Consider the following 12,588-nt stretch of genomic DNA (forward strand, 5'->3'; position numbering starts at 1 on the left):
TCTGATTTCTCACTTCAATAGTATCCATACTTTTCCTGCTTCTGCTAGTTTAGCCAATTTCCAAATTGGGGGGTTACTTGGGGATTAATCCTGTGTTTCTTTTCTTTCCTTCTATAATGTCCCTCTTTGAGATTTTATGTATCACCATTGCTCTAAATAACCCTTATGTATCCAGCTCTAATTAAGCGCCCTCTTCTGAAATACAGTGACAACTGCCTAGGCACCCTCGGCATGGCAGGTGCATATACGTCCACCATTTAGCTCTGGGTCCAAAAGCCCTTCTACAGTCTTTCCCAGGTAAGCCAATAGCACTACCAAGGTAGACAACAGTTTAATTAAAGAAAAATTGAGGAGATAGTACAGAGATTTACTATATACACTCCTCCCCTCCCCCACACTTCTTTCCCTATTATTAGCATCTTGCATTAATGTAATACATTTATTACAATTAATGAATCAATGTTGATGCATAATTGTTAACTAAAGTCCATCTTTTATGTTCAGGTTCACGTTTTCTTTTTTATGGGATACATAATGTTGTCTATCTACCATCCCATATCATACAGAATAGTTTCATGAACTATTACAGGAAACATATTTTACTCATGAACTATTACAACAGGGAAAAACACCTCAATATATAACTAGGCTCAATTCTCAATACGGCCTGGACAAGTGGGGTTTTACGGCCAACGAGCAGGGTGGGGTCAGTGGATAAAATATGACTAGGAGGCAACACCAGAGGCAAGGAGTGTTTCTGGCTATACCAACTTGACCATGCAGAAACACTTTATTTTATGGTGCTTCACATTATTGTGCTTTGCAGACACTGTGCTTTTTACAAATTGAAGGTTTGTGCCAACCATGTGTTGAGCAAATCTATAGAGGCCATTTTCCCAACAGCATTTATGTGGACGTGGTTTATCTGGAATGATGTTTTCCAGAAACCCTCCCCTGTAGGATCCCAGGCTGAAGTTGTTTATAAGAGGATTTGGTGACATGTAAAATTAGGAGAGGAAACAGTGACCATCACCACATGAATGCCATGGAAGTTTGGTGTTGTAGCACACGCCGCAGGGCTCACAGGTCTCCACGTATCCTTGCTCTCAGCTACACCATGCCCATTTCTCATTCCTGATTTCTGCCCATGCTCACCAATGGCAACAGCCAACCAATCACGAGAACTCTGGGTGAAAACCCACAGTCAGATTAGCCTGACAACTACCTCCTGACTTTGCAACCAGCAATCGTCATTCAGTTCCACTCTGGTGACCCTAGATCAATGGCTTCTCTATTTGACTGTTACAACTTCTCTGACTTTCCAAGTCTACTTTCATTCTTTTCTTCTCCGGCCTCTCCAATAATTGTGTAAGATTCAATTAATAAAATAACTCATTAGCCCATTTCTGAAAAAGATATATGTAATGATTCTTTAATCTGTTCAAAACCAGTGCCTTGGTCTTATAGATGGGAAACATTTATGAGGATAATCCCTGTTTCTTGAACATCAGTCTGATGGATATTAGAATAATAGAACTTAATGCCATGGTTGAACAAGAAAAACCGGGTGGTAAGTAATTTTAAGAGTTTAGAGACATAGCCACCTCTGCATATATAGTCTTTTGAAATTGAACCAGAGTAACAAACACATTATTGAAATAAACAATTAAATAATTTTAATTTAAAGTTGCTTTCTATTATCCATGTCAATGTTACTTATTAGGCCTACCAAATTATCATTAAATATTAAAAAGTATCTGTAAGGATATATTTTATCCCACAAAGAACTTCATTTTCATTATTTTTTTCTGTTTATCCTAATTCATCTATTTTAGAATACGGTCGTATATGGGGAATATTTGTATACAGAATCCCATTCATCCTCAGTATCGTTACTGAAAAGTGTCCAACTTCAAGGAAAACACTGGTAGTTTTTAACTTAATTTAGCATTCACATGGTACAAGATAGGTTCCATTAATGACCCAAATTAATGGCTTCCTTATTCCTTTTTCCTTTCACTATGATTTTGCAGCTTCTCACAATAAAAGGTCATGTCCATTTTACCCATCAGCTAAACTCTGGCTGGCCGTAGTCTTCCCCGCCAAGAGAATGAGATATAAACAACTTTGTGACAATCTGTTGCCAAGGACCATAAGGTGTGTGTACACCATTTCAGTTTCGTGCAGTCCAGCCCTTGGTCATAAGAACAAGACAGGCATAGCCTGCTGATAAGGAATCCTGTGTAACAAATTTCCGTTTTCCCAGATGAGACTGTTCTAACTGGTTGGTCCCCAAATGACCCACCGGCTGTTCATAAACAAGCAGTGAGGCTGACCCAGATTCTCAATTCCCTAGACTCACAGTTGTTGCTTCAAACCCTTATGTTTTGTGGCTTTTTATGCAGTATTATTGGGGCAAGAGATAACTGACATACTTGTTAGCAATCTGGTTTGTTACTAAGAACAGTTGCTACCCTCTAGTGAGAAACATCTATCTATGTATCAGGCACTAGACTAGGTATTTCGTATGGCTTAGCATACTAGCCAGAGGTGAGAAAGGTCAGTTTTAGAGAGTCTAAGTAAATTGTCCTAGATTACTTACATAATAAGTGCTACATCTGAAATTCAAACTCAAAATTTCAATGTCCGTTTTTTTCTTCTTCACTCTTCTATCTCTTCAAAGCTAGAAAATAACTGAGAGCCCAGTATACATTTGTAATGAAAAATATGTTATCCCTTCATCTGATTTTACTTAGCTCTGCCTAAACACACATATCCACACACCCTTTTTAGTGACAAGAAATTAATAGGTAGTTAAGGAAGAAAATCAGTCAAAATAATGTGACTTTGAAAGAAAATTGCCAAAAGAAATGTAGATCTTGTATACAAACTAGCTTAATTGAGCTGACAATGCTCTGTTTTTAAAGAAGAAAACCAACACCCCCAAAGCTAAGAATGACTCCTTCATTAAAATTCTTGTGCTTTTTCTACTCTACTATACTAAAATCCACCTAAATTAATATATTTTTAAAAATTGTCATTGCTCTGTTTGTTCCTTGTTACCTGAAGCAATGTGTTATAACACTTTTTTTTAACTATCTCTTTTTTTATTAGTTTCAGGTATACACAACAATGTAATAGTTAGACATTTACACCCCTCACAAAGTGATAACACCCCCAATCTACTACCCTTCTGACATCACGTATAGCTGTTACAATTCCATTGACTCTATTCCCTATGCTGTTTCCTTGTGTGTGTGTGTGTGTGTTTGTGTGTGTTTGTGTGTGTATTTCATTATATGTAGTTGACTTTGATTATTATTCAGCTTCAGCTTCAGGTGTACAGCGCAGTGGTCAGGTACATACACCGTCAATGAAGTGGCCTCCCTAATAAGACAAGTGCCCATCTGACCCTCTACATAATCTTTACAACATTATTGATTATATTCTTCAAACTGTTATAACACTTTTAGAAACGTATTTTAGAAAGTGGAAAATGTACCATAGAAACAAGCTTTGAGAGTTTTCATTTTTTGTGTGTGTGTATAATTTCTTTTGCTTACCTTGGGAACTTGGGAAGGCAATTAAGAAAAGAAAGAAAATATCGCCTTTCTTTTTTAGTTTCACAAAAAAAGAAACCCTCTGGCTTTCTCTAGCTCAGGGATCATTAAAAAGTTGCCACTTTGATGTGTATACAGGAAAAAAAAAATGTTTCTCTAAAAATTGCTCACACGTTTCTGGATATGCCAAAAGAGAACAAACAGAAAGAGATGAAGATGTTAGAATTCTCAAGTGGCTTGTGAGAGACTTAGAAAAATAAGCATTCTCAATAATGCATAGTTCAAATTTCTTTTCATCAACCACAATGACATTGTAATATTTTCCTTTATTGTTTCAATAATGGAATCCCTAGAAAAGACACAACGTTTTTTCCAAAATAAGTGAAGGTCATGAGGATATGAGCAAGGAATGAATTACTTATTGATGTATACAAAGTAAAAGTAAAAATAATTTGTTACAGCTATTCACATGAATTTCATGTTTTGAGCTAAAATCCTAGTTTCTATTTATTCCATTTACTCTGCCAGTATTGTGTTCTGGGAAGCAGAGACATTGCTTTTATTTTATTTATTATAATAGGAATTGCACTTTTTCTACCCAGATTTCACCAGGGATTGCAAAGCAAAGAATATTTGCTTCTTTCACTATTTAAAATGGCCTTAACTGCTATCACCCTGGCACAAAATCTTGTTAAATTTAGACATTTTTCAATTCTTCCAGTTAATTTCGGACTCTTACCTTTTTAAATACGCAAGCCAAACATCGCAACTTCCACATTCTCTTGTTAGAAAGGAGGATGAGCCATTAATTTTTATGTATTTTAGCAAACTGTGAGCCTTTTTATGAAATAAAATTCACACATCATTACAACTCCTCATTTAAATATGCACCAGGTGATAATTCTGCTGACTAGCTAGAGTTATTATTGTTCCAACAATGGAACATCTCTCTTCTAGTCATTGTAAGACTTCATTTTTCCCCTTTTCTGATTATGTGAGTTATTGTTAATGTCCACGAAAATACTGGCACTTTCTTCACTGCAAGCAAGGATTGGCAAACTAGCTTAAAGTATAATTTGACATATTAAACTTTTGTAAATATTATTAGAATAAAAATGTCTTTTGATAATATAGGTAAATTACTTCCCTTTTATTTAAATACTGTAGCATGATCATTTATAAGGAAATTTACTTTTTTTAATTTTACTAGAAAAGCAAAAACAAGAATTTACCTGGAAAGGTATTAATAGAACTTATATTATTCATCAAACAAATATTATGAAAAATATCATAGATTTATAACTAATTTTATACACACATATGTGACATTTCAACTGCATGCTATGTTATGGTAATTATTTTCTTTTCCATAATTATCATAAATTGCTAATTCATTATAAATATAAATATATAAATATATATGTAAAACAAACGTTTCATTTTAATAATGAGAATAAAGGGAAAGTGATAGCAGAACTGAGTGGTCCAGAAAATAACTTTTGAGAAAAAGTGCTAGATTTGTAGGTATTAGTTACCATAAATTATGTTTCAAGTGCTCCTTCACGTTTGGTACACAGGTAACCCCCGTATAACATGGCACTTCTATAACACGGTCTCACTCTAACTCGGTTCAAGAATTAGGGGAAACCCTCGTACAACACTGCATCCTAGAACACAGTTTTATTATAACACGGTTTGAGAATTAGATAAATCCCCAAACAACACGGAGCGTAATAAGAGCTTTTAAGAGCAAAAAATATCTCATTCGAAATTAGGGAAATCCCCAAACAACACAAAACGAAATAAAAGCTTTTAAGAGCAAAACGGTATCTCATTTGAAATTTTTCATTCGAGCGCGGATGTCATATCAGATTTGACTGCAGAATTTTAAAATTTATCAGAATTTTAAAGCCATTTTGTTCGTGGAGTACTAAGTTCAGAGGATGAAGATATCTTGTCAAAAAGAAAACGCCCTCGGTTAATGGTGCTTATTAGTGATGATGAAGAAAACATTCTTTAATACATATTAATGTTATACTTTTGGTGACAATTGCTTTAATAAAGATATTTCTCTTAATTATAAAAATATAATAGTACATGTGTGTGTTTTGTTTTTTTTTAATTTTTGGAACCTAACCCCCTTTTTTGTACTAGTTCTTTGTTTCATATAACATGGATTTGCATACCATGACATTTTAAAGGAACCTAACAACAGTATTATATGGGGATTACCTGTAACTATTTTCAAGTTGAACTAAATGTAAGTACACTAGATTGACTATAGTGGAACTACTTACTCTAAATGTTTTTGTTTGTTTGTTTTTGTTCTTATTTTTCAATTATTGTTAGCTTTGAAGTTATAGGAACAAAAATGGCATTTCAGTCATTATATCTCACAGCCTGTAATCATTATTCCCAATGTCTAAAATCCATTTGTGAAGATGGTGCAAAGTACCCAGTTGATTAAAGGAGCCACTGTGATATAACAAAATGAACGCTTTGAGACGGAAGAAAGAGTTTTGTTCTATGTTCATCCACTAACAACCTATGAGACCTTGGGAGTTTGAAGGAAACACCCTCTACAACTTTATCTTTTTCAATAAAAATAGGAAATTTAACTAAATTATCCCCAAGTCCTATTTAAATTTAAAAATTGACCACCTTTTGCTACTTATGAAAATGAAATACACATTCCACCACATGTTGGATTCAGGCCACCCAAGAAGGAATGGTCCATATGGGTCTTGTTCTGCGCTAACCCCCAGGGCCCAGCTCAGTGCCTAAAGCAGCATAGGTGGGTGAGTCTTTCAATGATAATTTGCTGAACAAATGATCAAGTGAATGAGTGAATGAATGAATGATGAATGAATAGCTTCACCTGATGGTTATAATTTGTTTGTGAAACGATATGGACTGACGGGTATATTTTTCATAGTTTAGTATTGCTCTATTTTTGCCATTATCATCAGAGTAATGCTGTGCCAGTATAATGAATAAAAATATGTACCAGTTGTTTAGTTTTCTTTGCTGAGTTGATATGGGTAACCTGACTTGCCTGATCTTTATTCACAAGCTTCAAAGTTCCAAGGAAAAAAAAGGTATTCTTCCTAGGAAACAGAAAATTGTTTAAAATTATAGAAAATGTGGAACATTTGTCCCTAGTAGAGTGAATTAGAAAATTCAGAACAACCTCTCTGCTGAGAAGCAGAGGCAAAGTATAAACAGCACTGGGACCTTGCAAAACTATGGCATTGCCAGACCAAGATCTGGCAGGAGATGGAAATCCTAAAAGAATTGCTTTTCAATTCTAAAATGGGGAGCTACGATCCTATGAGGATAGGCAGCCTGACTGAGGGTCTTGTAGGATTAGGAGGTAAAAGTTGAAATTCTGAGCCATACAAGTTAGGGTTCTGCTCAACAGCCTGAACGTTAGGTGGGGGCCCTAAAAACTGCACCCCAGTAATAAGGATGAACCATCTCTCCTCCCAAATGCAAGTCTCAGTTCCTGAAATTGGGGTTAGGAGGCGACACACTGCTAGTTTCCTTGAGAAATGCATGACGGAAGCAAGGGAAAAGTCCCACTAGAAGTTAACGTGATCCCAAGGCTTCCAATAATTCTTAAAGCCATTTTATCAAATGCAACGTGTGGCACATAATAACCAAAGAGCCAAGCAAGCAGCAATTTCTTGTTGGTTTCTCTGTTGTTGCAGGCAATGCCCTTCTATCTATAAAAACAATAGATTTTACTTCCATATAAATTCCTCACAGAGTATAAATCCCTAAGTCTTATTTTGTTGCCTACATTTTTGTACATATTTTAATCAGAACATAAATGAATCATATAAATTCTGAGCTTGGCAACACTAGAAATTTTCAGGAAATGTGCTGGAGCGACTCTTTAGTATATAAAGCAGTATAGTCTTCCTGATATGACACTATTTTTGTTTCACTGAAGTAAAATAACATTGTCAGAGGAAATACATTTTTCCCCAATGAATATTGACATAATCAAAATAGAGACAGTTGGAGGCATTCTGATCTATAGTTCAATTTATTTCTACAGATGGCTTTTAAAACTTGTGTATTGACATTTGAAGAGGGAAACTCTATGAACTCCAATAAAATGCCTGTGTCCCTAATATTTTAATGTCACACTTGGGAAACTCTTGTGTAGCTGGTAGGTCATATGCAGCATGGCCAATATTCTCCTCCTTACTTAAGCAGAAGTGTATGTGGCAGCTGATACTGAAACCTGTCTTTTCTTCTCTTTCAAAAGAATTTCTAAAACATTAAATGACCAAAGATTTTTCCCATTTTAATTTTTAAAATTATATATAAACAGCAGATAGGATGATGTTATAGAAACATGTTGCAGACATTAGCTTATCAGCATCCAGTTAACCTCTCCAATTCCAATTATGTCTAACCTTTTGTAGTTAAGTTCTGAGTTGCATCCAGAGGGAAAAGAAGGAAGGAAAGTGAGGAGGATCGAAGAAAAGGAAAGAGCAGGCTGGGAGGTGGGAGGGGAGGGGGGAAAAGGTACAGGAATGGATGAGGACAAGAGGAAAAGAAGAGGCTTTGGCTCTCAAAAGCACTAGGATGGGAGTAGGGGGTGGTCCAGGAAAGGGGACTGAAGCTGATGAAAAACCTATGCTACTTGAATAAGGGAAAGAGGGACCTCATTATTTGCTGCTAAGTCAAAAGTGCCGAAAACCCCTTCACCTAGGATTAACCTTCATATAGGGTTCTGTATGCCTAAATAGACAATAGTTGGCACTTACTCTGTGCTGGGCACTTCTCAAAGCCCAGGTCTAACTTATAAGTTGGCACAGGCTGGACCCAGAAGAAAGCAGCCATGGAAGGAGTGACTGGTCACTGTAATCCAGCCAAGCCATGCACCTGGCATCCCAAATAAGACAGGGATCTTTCTCTAATTCACCTGAAACAGGCATGTTGCTCTACTTTGTACAAAGACGCTATGCACCTGAGGTGACCCTACCTAGGCATTTTATACATATTAACTCATTTAATCTTCTCAAGTGAAGATATGGAGAATAACCCTACATTAACAATAACATTTGCATTGCACTTACTGTATTAATGTAATAAAATCTCACAACTATGAAATATCAGTTAACTATTAACAGTACCGTTTTACAGATGAGACTATATCAATGAAATAAAATGTAATCGAGTATTTCTTCCAATATTAAGCCCAGCACACATAAAACAGCTAAACTTGACTTTGAAATCTAGGTTATCCTGGAGAATCAACTAAAGTTTTTCTGTTGATTTTCTCTCAATTCAAAATGTTTTCACTCTAGACTACAGTGATACAATTATAAAAACAATGGTGAAATCTCAACTTCCCAAGAAAAGAGATATTTCTTGTTCAACCCAGAGAGATTTTGAATAGCTCAGCTGATAATGGTGTGGTGTGGAGAATCAAAACAGCTTAACTTTCCTGGGTGACATCATATAATCACCTTGGTAGCAATAATGCTTACTGTTCCCTGTACTTAGGTATCTTTAAGCAGTGAATTGTTTACATATAAAGTTAATGCCTGGCTCTTGCATTAAGCCTGGCAAAGTCAGGTTTTTGTTTTGGAGGTTATTGATCTGGACACATCTCCTGGAAACAGATGTAACACATCTGCTTAGTAAAAAGGTTTGGTAAATTGACAAGGAGAAAGTATAAACCATCTTTTGCATATGACATTTATAGATTTTACTTATTTTCAAAGTTGTCACCATATCTGACAATTAAGCTGAGAGTTAGTGAAAAGCTAGCTCATTGTGTACATAAATGAGACATGACTTGTCTTTAATGGATACAGTTGCTCATCGGTTACGTCTAGTAGGATATAAAAGCATAATATGCACATTAAAATTAATATCCAACAATAACATAATAATATATCCAACAACTACAGTGTATTTATTTCAAGAATCTGAATATAATGTTTCTTTTAATAGGGAGCAGTTGAAGAAACTGACGATAAGTCACTTGTATTACTTATTTTCCCCCAAATTTTAACTCTTTGTCCCTACTAGCATTATTAGTTGCTATGAAAACAGTGGATGTTTTACAAGATTAAAGCTGATGTTTGCTTTGTTCTGTTTTATGTATTCATGGCTGAAATTATTTGAATTTATTTTAACTATTTATGAATGGCATTAGAGCAACCAGTGATGTGGGAACTAAGGTGGCAGGGAGGTGAGTAAGGCGCCCAAAGGAAAGGAAGCAACAGCTGGGCTGCACTGGGGTTTCAGGTGATCTCAGACATGAAAACTTTTTGCCATTAATATTGAGAAATAATTTCTTTTACATAATAATAAATGTTGGTGAATTCACATTTTGAAGATGACCTTGAACCTCTTTGCGATGCATTGTCTGACTTCAGTGTAACGAGATTATTGTTGGCACATCAATTGAATCAGCAAAACTCTTCCCTAAGATTTCCCCACTATTGGGACTATTGTGCAAGGAAGCGGCAGTCATCTGAGCTGCCAGGCTTCTAGAAAGAGCTGGAACGTGAGTAAGAGCACTTTAGCATGCTGACAAACTAGTTCTTAGTTTAGTTTCTTGACACTGTTTTAAATCAGACTCTCCTTTTATGTTATTTAGATGGCATTTAGCAGCTAACAATCCTGAGGATATTTTCAATGTTCAGGGATGAATGGGAGCCTGACAGCTACCTGAAGAAGGACAGGAAGCCCCTCCCATGGGAGTCATTTGGCTAGTCTGAGAGTGCCCACATAGGTATTTACAACTTGTCAATCAGCTGGCCCAGACCTCTGCTGTCAGTCAGGAGGCTGCCTCTGGCCTCAGGTCACCATTCTGAACATACAACGCAAATAAAACAAAGAAAAGCTTCATTTATGCAATTATTCAAAAATAAGTTGTAAAAAGCACAAAAGGTGAATTGAAATGTAAACTATGGATTTTGGTTGATTATCATGTGTCAACCAAAAATCATGGAACATGCAAAAAAAGCAGGAAAAAACCAACCTGTTTTCAAAAGGTAAAGCAAGCAGCATAACCAGACCCAGAGATGTAACTATCAATCAGAAACTTTAAAATAAATATGATGAATATATACACTCTGTGCATTTCATTGTACATAATTTTTACATAAAGTCTATAGTTACACATTGAGCTCCAGTTAATGCTATTCCTGCCAAAGTATTCACGGGAACATGTATTGATTTCTGTAGTATACTTTGAAATTCATTCAAAATAAAATATGTAATGTACAGAGGATCAAAATTAAGCTTCTGACAATATAATGAAGTAAAATGTTAATTGTAGGATCAAGATGATACATAAAGTCTTTCAATTTTTTAACTTGAAAATGTTTGCAATATAATATTGGAAAATTTAAATTAAATGTCATCTATAGAAGAAAATTCATATTGCACACCATACAACAAAAAGATTTATTAAAGATTTAAATCTAAGAGTGTAAACTTTCTAACTATAGGAGAAAATAGGAAAATGTCCTTGTAAACTCAGGATAAGCAAAAATTTGGTGAACAAGGCAAAACCTAGACCCAAAATTATACTAAATTAGATATCGGTGTTATAAAAACCACACAAATTACCCCCATAATCTATATTTACATAAAATTTCATAATAAAATGCACTTCATTGTCCAAAAAGGTGAAATATGAGTAATGAAATGAATAAAACTTAAATGTCATACCTCTTTTTAATTTCAAAATTACACTAAAATATTAATTTTGTCATTTTAAAGAACATCATTATAAAAAGATGAAACTGTCTAGAATAGGTTTCTATCATTAAAGCTATTTAATTGCTTATTGTATGTCTATCCAGAATGTGGCTATCAAAATCTATATTAATCTATGACATATTCAGAGAGATATTGTAAAGGATATGAGAAACTTAGCATACTTCATATCACCTGAGAGCTATAGAGGCTACTGAGAATTTTTCCTACATATACAATTTCTAAAATTTTACCTTTTTTAAACTGTTCTTTTTCACAGTGTACCTGACTCTTGTTAACAGAATGACTGTAATAAAAGCACAGAATAATAAATGTTCACTTATGTTTTCTGATCATGTAGGGGAAGTTTCTACTATTTATTTTATTCTAAGCACTTGAGAAAATATAGGCAAATGTGTCCTCTTGTTCTACCCAATAATAAACATCTTCATTTAGACAAATAAATATTATTATATAAGATATTTTTGGTTTTATGCTACAGAGAAATTCCTGATGTATAATATTATTTTAAAACAAAATTGTTTTCAGACTACAATTAAGTTGAATTAGGCTTATCTATAACAACAGTACCACTGTGATATAGATTTAAAAACAATCCATGCCAAACCTACTAGAGATGTTTCCTGAAAGAATAAAGTAATACAAATTATTGTAGGAAAGCCCTACTCCATTTGCAGTCCAAGAAAGACATACAATGGCTAAAGTGTGTCTGAAATTATTCTGGATATTCACATGTATCCATAAAACAAATTTTAAAAACATCCAAAATATATACAGAATATACAGATGAGACTGAAGGTGGTGGATGATTCAGTCTTATGTTTGATCAAATATTGGGGGTTCCTGAAGATCCCAGCATGGCTAGTGCAACTAAATTTAAAAGAATTACATAAAAGTTAATCTTACCTCTGCATTGGTTCAAGAAAAATACCACATGATTCTTAATTCACACTAACTACAGACTTAGCAGGAGAGACTATGATTTAAACAAACAAACAAACAAACAAACAAACAAACAAACCTCAAATCAATAATATGAGCTACAACAGATGAGAATTTTTAATTAAAACCAAAGGGAACCATCAGTTTGTTCTCTGTATCACTAAGTCTGTTTTTGTTTTGTTTGTTTGCTTGTTTTGTTCTTTAGATTCCACATATAAGTGAGATCATATGGCATCTGTCTTTCTCTGTCTGACTTATTTCATTTAGCACAATGTTCTTTAGGCCCACTCATGTCCAAATAGTAAGATTTCATCCTTTTTTATGGCTGAGT

Source organism: Rhinolophus hipposideros (genome assembly GCF_964194185.1).
Source record: "Rhinolophus hipposideros genome assembly, chromosome: 7".
NCBI lineage: Eukaryota > Metazoa > Chordata > Mammalia > Chiroptera > Rhinolophidae > Rhinolophus > Rhinolophus hipposideros.